This window comes from Dendrobates tinctorius, unplaced genomic scaffold (assembly GCF_039654945.1).
Source record: "Dendrobates tinctorius isolate UK_male_01 unplaced genomic scaffold, ASM3965494v1 ptg000040l, whole genome shotgun sequence".
NCBI lineage: Eukaryota > Metazoa > Chordata > Amphibia > Anura > Dendrobatidae > Dendrobates > Dendrobates tinctorius.
In genome coordinates, this window is record NW_027361708.1 from 487,501 (window position 1) to 500,478 (window position 12,978).

At 46.1% G+C, this 12,978-nt stretch overlaps 1 pseudogene; it reads left to right on the plus strand.

Annotated features, from left to right (window-relative positions):
- The window catches only part of LOC141088723 (KAT8 regulatory NSL complex subunit 2 pseudogene), a 146,452-nt pseudogene extending 135,034 nt beyond the window's left edge, over positions 1 to 11,418 (plus strand).
- Positions 11,419 to 12,978: the final 1,560 nt, after the last annotated feature.

A 12,978-nucleotide genomic window follows, 5' to 3' on the forward strand; every position in this document is an offset into this window, starting at 1 on the left:
TTTCCCAAAAATAATGTTCAAATTCAATAGCCAAAAAAAAACAAATTTTTTGGACCAAAAAAAAAAAAAAAAAAAAAAGCAAAAAGCCAAAAAAATTATGCAAACATAACAACATACATACCGTAAGGTGACAAGGAGCCTTTCTTCGGGAGGAATGGCACGCCGGAGCTGAGTGTCCCTTCTCCGGATGTTTCCTTCAACCATACCCAGCAAGTCAAGGAAGCTTTCCTGGGACATCCGTGTATAGTCATCAAAATTTCTCCGGGTTTTCCTGTAGCTCGCTGTACAGCGTGTGATATGCTCCACGGCTTGGCCGGAGTTCGATGATTGGATGCCTCCAAAACCGACGCCGCTGCCGTCTCTGCTGTCTCTCCCTCTCCCTTTCTTGCTGGCAACAAAAGACATACGCCTGAGACAGCGCAATGTCAAGATCCAGCTTGAAGCGGAAATTATCCAGACGCAGGTCCATCTTGACACCGGAAACAGCAGCAAAATCTGATGAATTCAGCAGTACAGGGTCTATAAAGCATTCCAATGACACACGCCCACTGGTGACCCATTGGTGGTCAAGGATTTTTCTATTGTGAAATGTCACACCTAAAAACGCATGCGCATAAAAAACGCAACCGCATGCAAAAACGCATGTAAAACGCAAGTAACACTGCGTTATTTTGACGCATCAGCGTGCGCATGAAGAAAAAAAAACGCACATTTGTTTTGCGTTTTTCTTTGCGTTTTTTATGCGCACGATGCGCTGCGCAAAAAAACGCTAATGTGAAACTAGCCTTAGCGTCCTGAACTCAGCGCATGTAAATACAACCGAAATGCTCCTGTGTGATGTGCAATAAGTTAGCATTTGGGGCCTCATTTTAGACTTTGCCTAGGGCCCCACTTTGCCTAAAACCAGCCCTGCATATGTGGCTATATATACTGTACTTTCCCCCTGCTGGTGTTTCCTTCTGGTGATTTTCTCATTTTGATGTCCAGCAATATTGCCATTGTTTATGCCAGTCAGTGAAAGATCAGCTAGTGCTTATCTCTCTCCTGAGTATGCTTTTCAGTCTGCAACTATCTTCTGTTTCTTGTTTAGGAAGTAGGCGGCATACTCTCTTGCAGTACGCACCTAATCTTTTCATTTTGTACTTTGTGTTTTTTTTTTTTTAAACTTACTCTGGGATCTTTTTCTATGTCAGCACTCCTTCCCTTCTGTAGGTAAATTGCACTCTGCTCTTCCCATTGTGAAAGATTACATTTAATTAACCAGGAAAGAGGACCCAAAGCTCAGTGGGGCATCTAGTGCTAGCTAGATTGATAGCTTATGGAAATAAACTGTATTGGGTTTGAGCCAGAATGTTTAATAATAGAATAATAATAAAATAGAAGGCTAAAGCTGGAGTCACACATAGCGACTTACCAGCGATCCCGACAACGATATCAACATGTCAGGATCGCTGGTAGGTCGCTATGTGATCGCTGGTGAGCTGTCACACAGACAGCTTCACCAGAGATCAGCACGCCGAGGTGAGGAGCGAGCCCGGGAGCAGCAGACAAGTGTGCCTGCTGTTCCAGTCCTCCACCAGCAGTGGGAGCGCCTGCATCCTCGGCCTCTCCTGGCGGCGTCCTGCTGACTCCTGGTCCCCAGCGTGCGGCGGCAGGTACACATTCCGCGGGCTCCTGGTCCCCAGTGTGAGGCGGCGGCGGCACCTGAAACTCGCTGGTAACTAACGTACACATCGGGTATCCAAGGGACGCGCGTCCCTTGGATACCCGATGTGTACGTTAGTTACCAGTTGATTGCTGGTCTCCCGCCTGTCACACGCAGCGATGCATGCTGGCCAGCGGGAGATCAGCGATGAAAGAAATGTCCAGAGGTTTCTTGCAGCGAACAGCGATACCGGCAGGGGGGCCGGTTGCTGATCGCTGTCACACACTTGTGACTCAGCAGCGATCTCGCTATGTGTGACGGGCCCTAACTACCCTTCCCCCTATGAAATTGTATATGTGATTACAAAGGAAATAAGAGGGAAGCCATTTACATAGTATAATATAAGAAAACTACACCAGCTCTTCCACCTTTATATTCCATGGTATATACTTTCACTATAATTTTTTTTATCCTCCACTTAATATTATCGGCCTATGAACCTGCTCTATGTATAACATGGTCTCAGTGCATCTTTGGTCTATTGCTCTCCCCCCTATTCCCATTTAACTTAATAGTATCTTAACTAATCCCCACCTCACCTTCACATCAGTGCCCTTACTATACATTGAGTTTTTCCCTGAGCATGACTAACATGACTGTCATTCACTCTGTAGCTAATATGGACTAATTTAGCAGTAGTCGCCTTGACTTGAATTTTTATCATCAGACACTCTCTCTCCATCCAACCATACCCCACTTTCATTCCTATGAACCATGATTAATTAGATGCAATTTTTGGGGGTTGATTTAAAGGCCAAATATGGTAGCTGGGCTCTGATCGCAGTCTTTTAGCTAGATTTATTAAATATCTGCAGTACCAGTAATGACCACTGAAAGGCAGTGTTGCACCAGTAATCTAGACCTGCACTTATTAATATTATTAGAACATTCTTCTGGCAATAATCCCTTAATGATTAGAGTGTTCCACTCCGAAAATGACTAGACCCTTTTAGCGATCCAAATAAGTTTGCAACTTTTTGTTCACATTTAGCCCTTTTTTTATTGAAATGTTATTTTTTTTCTGAATTTTATTAGAAGTATTGCATACGCTTTATAGTTTTTTATTTTTTAATAATCTTTTGTAACTTTATGCTTAAATAAAGTATTAGGATGGGTTTCTTTTTTTTCAGGAATTTCACTGGCATAAGCAATGTGCTTTTTTATGTATCTGTTTAGATATTTTATAACATGATATAAAAGACCCTTGGAAACCACTCATAATTATTATTTTCTTATTACAGGTGTCTGCTGACACTGGGCCATCCATAGAAGGCTTAGTAACATGGAAAATTAAGCCCCTATGGTCTCTGGCACAGCTGATCTGCTAAGATCCAGCAGCTCTGCCATGATTGGTCGCACCCAGTGATCTTGTCAAGGCTGGGCTAATAGAGGCTAATGGATGCAGTGTCAACAGTTTAAACAAAAAGAGTAGTAAATTTTCTAAAATGAAAAGCAAAAAACAATACTCATCTCTGCAATCCTGCACTGCCAGTGAGGGAGAGGATCCCACCTTTCTTTATTTTTCAGACTCTGACTCCTTGGCCTCCTCCTCAGGTGCTGCTGAACCACCATGAAGACGCCCCGGGACAGAAGGTGAACCAGCTTTCCTCATTACTAACCCCATATGGACCTCGACCCCCGAAAAGTATGAGCCATTGATTCCTGATTTTGTGGCGCAATCAGGAATCAAGCTTGACACCACTGGCCTCACAGAAATAGACTTTTTAAAAATCTTTTTAGCTGAGGATTTTGTTAACCACATAGTGGGCCAAACTAATTTGTACGCTCATCAATTTTTGGCACAAAACCTCGATTCATAATTTTTTAACTGGACTACTGTAGACGCAGTTGAAATGATGTATTTTGGGGTCTGGTTCTTCTTCTAGAAGAAGCCAGAACTTCGCCAATATTGGAGTGTTGATGTTTTATACAACACTCTAGTGTTCCGAATGGTCATGGCCCGGACACATTTTGAAGCCATCCACAAATTCCTTTATTATAATGATAATGCACGGTGTTCTCCCTGAGATGACCCCAACTTTGACAGTCTGTTCAAACTTCATTCGGTCATCAAACACTTCAACAAAAAATTTGCTGAAGTGAACGTGCCCGAAAGGGACATCTGCGTGGATGAGTCCCTAATCCATTTCAAGGGGAGGCTCAAATTCTGTCAGTACCTGCCCAGTAAGAAGGACAGGTATGGAATTAAACTGTGTGTGTGTGTGAGGTGGGTGAGAATGCCTCAGGGTACACCCACAGGTTTAGAGTTTATGACCAGAAGGACACCCGGATTGAACTCCCTAAATGTCCCCCATCCTGGGAGTGAGTGGGAAAAATGTGTGGGATTTTGTGCACCCACTGCTGTATTAAGGTTATCACCTCTATGTGAATTACTTTTATACCAGCATCCCACTCTTCAAGTCCCTCTCTACGCAAGGTACCGCAGCCTGCGGTACTGTTCACAAAAATCAAAAAGGCCTCCCGAAAATGCTATTTGGGCAGCTGCTCAGAAGGGGTGAAAGCAGAGCCCAATGTAGCGACCAAGGACAAGAAGGATGTTCTCTACACAGGTCAATAAACAAGACTGTGTAGTGGGGTACCACAAAAACATTGGGGCATTGTTCTCTCTGATCAAGTACTCCAGACATATAGTGTTTTGTGAAAGGCCAAGGAGTGGTACAAAAAGCTGGCCGTGCACATCATACAGATGGCTACATCGTACCTTCAGTTCCAAGAGGCCCTGATATTGCAGTTAGGAAGGAGCGGGCCCCAGTACTTCCGGAACTGAAGGTGCTAGTGTGGCCCCTGAGGGTTCATTCGCCACAGAGGTACTGTACCTCCTCCTGAGGTGTGGTACCCCACCATTCAGGTAAGGTGGAGACACCTGACCACACTCCAACACCTGCATCCCACACAATATAGTAGTGTAGCAAAGCACCTTTGGTGGCTCCCTGCTTGGAACACGAAGAGTGCTGGGAGGTGGGTGGAGCTTAGACTGCACAAGAGAGCGGGAGAATATTAGGACTAGGTCAGTCTGTGAGAGAAGATCCCCTGAGTGGGATGGATGGAAGGAGGTGCTGCAGCAGTCTCCTGTGAACCAGGAGCTGCTGGCACGGGAAAGAGATATGGAAAGAGATATAGAAAGCCTGATTCTCCATAAAGAAGAAAGATTTGTACGGAATGTGAGGAGAAGAAGAGAACTAAGGACTAGGGTCAGAGCAGGGCCCTTCCTCAAGTTCTAAGCGCATGGCCGGAGTCCGGTCCCGAGGTTGTATGGATACTAATGGTCCTGCAGCAGACACCGGAGGAATAGAAGTTGTCACCACTTTATTCCTACACAAGACTTGGGGGCACAACAGCAACATGCGTGAGCCGGGACTTGGTAGCAAGGAGTCCCCGAAGCAGGCTACAGCTGTCTGCCGTACAAGTAGAGTTCAAAGGAACATCTTAAAGGGAGGAACTTGGGTTTAACACACAACCACAAGTACTTCATTACAAGCGCTAGAAAGGAGACGTTCATTGAAGGCATATGCTGGCGGAGTGTTGGAACGGAGTACTTCATCTTGCCTGGAGGTTGGCTGAGCCCCTGACCTGGAGGACACAGAACCGAGGCAGGCACCTGTATGCACAACAGACTGTGAGTAAAGCTTTGGAACTACATGCCCTGGTGTCCTCTGCTTATTCCTGCGCCAACCCACTCAGCACTGCTACATCTCGGTGCTTAACACTGCACCATTACGCTCTCCTCACCAGCTCTTCATCTACATTGCCCTGAGACTACGGCCCTACCTGTGGAGGGCCACAACATCGTTGCTGCACCACACCATCTGTCTGCAGCGTCGGCTTAACACCTTCATTGCTGAACACCACAGGTTGCGTCACGAATCATCCACTTATAAACTTTAATCAGCCACGCTTAACACCATCCCCTTTTACATGGACGCCCAGGGCCATGGACCGGGTCACCGCTACTGTGACACTTCCCTCTGAGATACCGGCCCGGTACCGAGTATCCCGCTGCCCTTGCGGGTGATCCACTAGTATCGTATCAGGCCAACATTTCCCGGGGGAGGTCCTTCTAAGTGGAAAAAGAGCTAAGTCGCAAAAGAGATGCTGAGTGTGTTACAGAAAGGGGATATGCAAGGACACCATTTATCAATGCGACACCTGCCCCAAAAAATCTGGCCTGTGCATGAAAGAATGTGCTGCAGACTGTACCACACATCCATGGACTACTAAATTCATTTCTGACTTACACAACTGAGGCTAGTTTCACACTTGCTTTTTTTTGCAGCGCGTTTTTCCCGCAAAAAAACGCATTGAAAAAACGCATACATAAGCATACAACTGCTGCGTTTTTTTCAAGCATTTTTATGAGCATGCATGAAAAAAACGCAGCGTTTTTATGCGTTTGTATGCGTTTTTAGCGCGTTTTTACCGCGTTTGCGTTTTTTTCCAACATTTTTAGGTGGCCCCTCACACTACCCAAACCATGACTTTACTAACCCTAACCCTGACCCTAACCCTAACCCTAACCCTGACCCTAACCCTTAACCAAATCATACTTAACCCTAACCCAAACCCTAAACCCTAACTAACCCTAACCCTAACCCTAACCCTGACCCTAACCCTAACCCTAACCCTAACCCTAACCCTGACCCTAACCCTAACCCTAACCCTGACCCTAACCCTTAACAAAACCATACTTAACCCTAACCCTGACCCTAACCCTGACCCTAACCCTTAACCAAACCATACTTAACCCTAATCCTGACCCTAACCCTGACCCTAACCCTAACCCTAACCCTGACCCTAACCCTTAACAAAACCATACTTAACCCTAATCCTGACCCTAACCCTGACCCTAATCCTTAACAAAACCATACTTAACCCTAATCCTGACCCTAACCCTGACCCTAACCCTAACCCTAACCCTAACCCTGACCCTAACCCTAACCCTAACCCTAACCCTGACCCTAACCCTTAACAAAACCATACTTAACCCTAATCCTGACCCTAACCCTGACCCTAATCCTTAACAAAACCATACTTAACCCTAATCCTGACCCTAACCCTGACCCTAACCCTAACCCTAACCCTAACCCTGACCCTAACCCTAACCCTAACCCTAACCCTGACCCTAACCCTTAACAAAACCATACTTAACCCTAATCCTGACCCTAACCATGACCCTAATCCTTAACAAAACCATACTTAACCCTAACCCTGACCCTAACCCTAACCCTAACCCTGACCATAACCCTAACCCTAAACCCCCTTAACTAACCCTAACTCTAACCCAAACCCCTAAATTCCATGGTTTAAAAAAAAAAACGCATATGCAAAAAAACGCATACATGAGCATGCCAGTGCGCACATATGCGCATCCATAGGCTATAATGGCCATTTTTAGCGCAAAACGTGCGCATATGTGCGCATGTGCTTTTTTGCAGGGCCAAAAAATGCAACATGCTGCGTCTGGAAAATCCCAACGCACACCCCAAAAAAACGCAGCGCATGAAAATCGCATACATGCGCTGACCAGTGCGCAGGTATGCGCACCCATGTTAAATATAGGGGAAAAAACGCATGCGCAGGTGTGCGTTTTTTTCCAGCGCTAAAAAACGCAAATGTGAAACCAGCCTGACATGTGATAACCTGACACACTACACAAATCTCATATGCCACTGCATTATAAAATTCACATACCAGGAAACAGTAAATCAGTTGCAAAAAGGGGGCACTTATTGGGCATTTCCACTATTTAGGTACATCAGGGGCTCTGCAAACGCGACATGACACCCGCAGACCATTCCATCAAAGTCTGCATTCCTAAACATCACTCCTTCCATTCAGAGCCTTGCCGTGCGCCCAAATAATGGTTTTCTCCCACATATGGGGTATGAGTGTACTCAGGAAAAATTGCACAACAACTTTTGGGGTCCAATTTCTCCTGTTACCCTTGTGAAAATAAAAAATTGAGACTAAAAGATTATTTTTGTGGAAAAAAAATGGATTTTTTTATTTTCAAGGCTCTATGTTATAAACTTTTGTGAAACACTTGGGGGTTCAAAGTGCTCACCACACATCTAGATAGGTTTCTTAAGGGGTCTAGTTTCTAAAATGGGGTCACTTGGGTGGGTTTCCACTGTCTAGGCACATCAGGGGCTCTCCAAACTTGGCGTCCGCTCTCAAATCCAGCAGACGCCAGCGAGTTTTGTGTTGAAAAAGTCAAATGGTGCTCCTTCCCTTCCAATCCCTGCCGTGTGCTCAAACAATGGTTTTCTCCCACATATGGGGTATCAGCATACTCAGGAGAAGTTGTACAACAACTTTTGGTATTCAATTTCTCCTGTTATCTTTGTGAAAATAAAAAAATGGGTCTAAAGTAACATTTTAGTGAAAAAAAGATAATTGTTCATTTTTTTCTTTTACATTCCGTTAATTGCTGTGAAGCACGTGAAGGGTTAATAAACTTCTTGAATGTGGTTTTGAGCACCTTGCGGGGTGCAGCTGTTAGAATGGTGTCCCTTTTGGGTATTTTTTATTATATACACCCCTCAAAGTGACTTCAAATGTGACGTGGTCCCTAAATAAATGATTTTGTAAATTTTGTTGGAAAAATGGAAAATCGCTGGTCAAATATTAACCCTTATAACTTCAACAAAAAAATTGGCTTCAAAATTGTGCTGATGTAAAGTAGACATGTGGGAAATGTTACTTATTAAGTATTTTGTGTGACATATCTCTGTGATTTAAGGGCATGAGAACTCAAAGTTTGAAATTGCAAAATTTTCAAAATGTTTGCCAAATTTCTTTTTCTTTATCGCTTCATTGGGGGACACAGATTACCATGGGTGTATGCTGCTGCTGCTAGGAGGCTGACACTATGCAAAACAAGAAAACTAGCTCCTCCCCGGCAGCATACACCCACCGACAGGCACCAAGTACCTCAGTTTGTGCTTAGTGTCTGTAGGAGGCGGACCGGGATCTCCCCAGATCCACTTTTAACTATTCCTTTTACAGTTGTGGCCAAAAGTATTGACACCCCTGCAAATCTGTCAGATAATACTCAGTTTCTTCCTGAAAATGATTGCAAACACAAATTCTTTGGTATTGTTATCTTCATTTAATTTGTCTTAAATGAAAAAACACAGCAAAAAGCAAAACATTGATCATTTCACACAAAACTCCAAAAATGGGCCAGACAAAAGTATTGGCACCCTCAGCCTAATACTTGGTTGCACAACCTTTAGCCAAAATAACTGCGACCAACCGCTTCCGGTAACCATCAATGAGTTTCTTACAATGCTCTGCTGGAATTTTAGACCATTCTTCTTTGGCAAACTGCTCCAGGTCCCTGATATTAGAAGGGTGCCTTCTCCAAACTGCCATTTTTAGATCTCTCCACGGGTGTTCTATGGGATTCAGGTCTGGACTCATTGCTGGCCACCTTAGAAGTCTCCAGTGCTTTCTCTCAAACCATTTTCTAGTGTTTTTTGAAGTGTGTTTTGGGTCATTGTCCTGCTGGAAGACCCATGACCTCTGAGGGAGACCCAGCTTTCTCACACTGGGCCCTACATTATGATGCAAAATTTGTTGGTAGTCTTCTGACTTCATATTGCCATGCACAAGGTCAAGCAGTCCAGTACCAGAGGCAGTAAAGCAACCCCAAAACATCGGGGAACCTCCGCCATGTTTGACTGTAGGGACCGTGTTCCTTTCTTTGAATGCCTCTTTTTTCTCCTGTAAACTCTATGTTGATGCCTTTGCCCAAAAAGCTCTACTTTTGTCTCATCTGATGAGAGAACATTCTTCCAAAATGTTTTAGGCTTTTTCAGGTAAGTTTTGGCAAACTCTAGCCTGGCTTTTTATGTCTCGGGGAAAGAAGTGGGGTCTTCCTGGGTCTCCTACCATACAGTCCATTTTCATTCAGATGCCGACGGATAGTACGGGTTGACACTGTTGTACCCTCGGACTGCAGGGCAGCTTGAACTTGTTTGGATGTTAGTCGAGGTTCTTTATCCAACATCCGCACAATCTTGCGTTGAAATCTCTTGTCAATTTTTCTTTTCCGTCCACATCAAGGGAGGTTAGCCACAGTGCCATGGGCTTTAAACTTCTTGATGACACTGCGCACGGTAGACACAGGAACTTTCAGGTCTTTGGAGATGGACTTGTAGCCTTGAGATTGCTCATGCTTCCTCACAATTTGGTTTCTCAAGTCCTCAGACAGTTTGACTTCTTGATTTGAGCCTGGATAGCTAGGGCATTTCTTCGTGCATGCTCAGCACAGTAGGAAACACCGTCCTTCTTGTCACATCCTAGAAGACCGGAATGCCCCATACAAGCAGTGCAGCTACGTCTCCAGCAAGAACAGCCGGCGCTGCGGCAGCGCCGCTCCCAAGCCTGACAAGAAGGACGGTGTTTCCTACTGTGCTGAGCATGCACGAAGAAATGCCCTAGCTATCCAGGCTCAAATCAAGAAGTCAAACCCAGGGCCAACCAGCGAATCTTTGTTATATCAACTTAGCTCATATTCTCGAGGAGATCTTGGCACTCAGGCCCAAGAAAGCAATAGAAACGAAGCAAGTCGAATTCTTGATGAGGACAGCTACAGTGATGGTGAACATGAGGCAGTAACAGTGGACCAGACCTGGATGGGAGATCTTGATAGTGAAGCAGACAGTCTGGATAGTGATCAGGAGGACCCTCTGAAGCATGCAGGTGTTTACACTGCTGAAGAAGTGACTCTTATCATGCGTGAGAAACTCATTAGACTCCAATCTCTGTACATCGATCAGTTCAAGAGATTGCAGCATTTGCTAAAGGAGAAGAAAAGAAATTACTTGCACAATTCAAGGACGGAACATGAAACCATTGGGAGTAGTCTTCTCACTGGACCAGAGGGACTCTCCTCCAAAGAGCGTGACAACCTGAGAAAATTAAAAGCATTACGACGTTATCGAAAACGATATGGCATAGAGGCGCTTTTACATCGACAACTGAAAGAACGTCGTATTTTGGCCACAGAGGGTGGATCCCAACAGGCGCACACCACTAGATCCAGCCAACGCTGCCTTGCCTTTGTTGAAGATGTACGCTGCTCTAATCCAAGCCTTCCTTTGAGCAGACATTGCCTGTCCCACATTTGTCAAGACAGTAACCAAGTTCTTTTTAAGATGTGTGTGGGTTCTGAAGAAGTTCCTTGCAACAAGCCTCTTTCAGTGAGTCTATCTGAAGATCCCTGCTGCCCTCTTCACTACAGTTTACCATCACCAATGTACAAGTCTGAACCAGTTCTGCCTGTGCCAGAGCCCATGGATGTGGCTCCTGTGGAGCTGTACTTGAGCGCAGCCGAGCTACAGCTGACTGAGAACTTGCCTCTCGAGTTCAGTGATGACCTTGATGTTGGAGGTGATGGAATGCAGTGTCCTCCATCTCCTCTCCTCTTTGATCCCTCAGCTGATGCAGCTTTGAATGATGTTTCAAAAACCCCATTTGAAATGATTGCAGATGACGCTGACCAGACCCCTACAAGTGACACTCTTCTGACCGCTGACTCCCTGGTGGGATCAGTAGGTCAGCGTAGAATCCAGTCAGCGGGGATCTCTCCACAACGCATTGAACCAGCCATTGATAATGTATTGGCATCAGAGCTGTCCACGGCCAATGGAAACACAGATGGTTCCTCTTGCAAGTAAATTTGGCTTTTGAAGTGTACACCAGTATACACTGTTGGGGTATTTTTCAATCTTCATATATATTTCAGTCTCAGTAAGACAGTCCAGATTCTCCGCAAGAGGAAACGAGATGGATACAAGTACAGACAGAAAGTTGACTGATTGCAGAAATTTTGGAATTACTAATCACAGGAAAAACTCCCAGGAGAATTCTCAGAGGCGATGCTGAACCTCAATTACTTTGTCTGTGGAGACAGCGAAAACAGTTCTTTGTGAAGAAAGGTTTGCTGTATCGCAGTACCGTGGAACCCATCACCATTACTCATCTCCATCAAATTGTGATCACAGGTAGAGATGTAGACATTGTCCTCACTGCCTATCATGATCTGTCAGGTAACTTTGGAGAGCAAAAGACAGAAGCCACAGGCCGTAGGCGATTCTATTGGATTGGCATAAGAGGACACTTTTAAAAATGTGGGCAGGAATGCCACACGTCTGTGAGTAGGAAAACCATGAAAGCTGATGATAAACCACCACTGCATCTCATTGTGAGTCGACGTCCATAACAAATGGAAGCCATTGATCATCTGAAGATAGAGTCCAGCAGGACAGGGCATAGCTACGTCTTAACCATCATCTATCAGTTCACCAAATTTGTACTGGCAGTCCCAGTGAAGGATTTAACAGCCCAGAATACACAGCGGTGGAGCAGGGAGAGGTAAGTATTGCAAGAGCTGGGGCCCTGAGCAAGCAGGGGGGGCCCACTTGTGGGCGGCAGTACTGGCACAGGGGCCCCTCATAGTATACCTGTGACGACTCTAGGCTAATACGTCCAAGAGTGGACCCTCTGGGTCGTGGATCCGGAGCCCCTGGGCCGAGCGTACCTGGTGAAGACCGACCCCTGTACAGGGATCGTTAGGGGCAGGGCCGCAGGGGGCAGAACCGCGACAGCCGGTGCCAGGAGGGACGACTCGAAGGATAGACAGGCAGAGCAAGGATAACGGAAAATACTGGCCAGGATTCCACAGGAAGGGGTTCAGAGGGGGACCACGGGACAGAGACAGACTGACGGAAGTGGAGCAGGCCAAAGAGCACACAGGGAGAACAGCAAAGGATAGGCAGGGTACACTAGAAGGTAAGGGCCGATGGGTGCAAGAGGTCACACAATCACCAGGCGCCCTCAGAATAGAGCGGACGCCTGATATAACCAGAGGCCGGAAGTACGCCCTACAGACCCTCCCCTCAGCGACGCCCCCTACTAGCAGAAGAGAGCGGGAGAACGCGCGTGCGCGGCCTAAGGCCGGCGCGGTTACCCGCAGCAGCGCGGGGAGCAGAGCGGAAGTGCGAGTGGACAGGGGGACGCAGGTGAGGAGGAGCTGCGGCGGGCACCGCCGCTGAAGGGGCATCGGCGGGCACGGCCGCCGATGTCACAGTACCCCCCCCCATATGTCCTCCCCTTCTGAGGTTGGTCAGAAATCTTTTCATGATAAGGGGGGCATCGACATTCTCTCGGGGCTCCCAGGACCTCTCCTCTGGACCAAAACCCTTCCAGTCGATAAGAAAAAGAGTTTTACCCTTGACCCTTTTCAT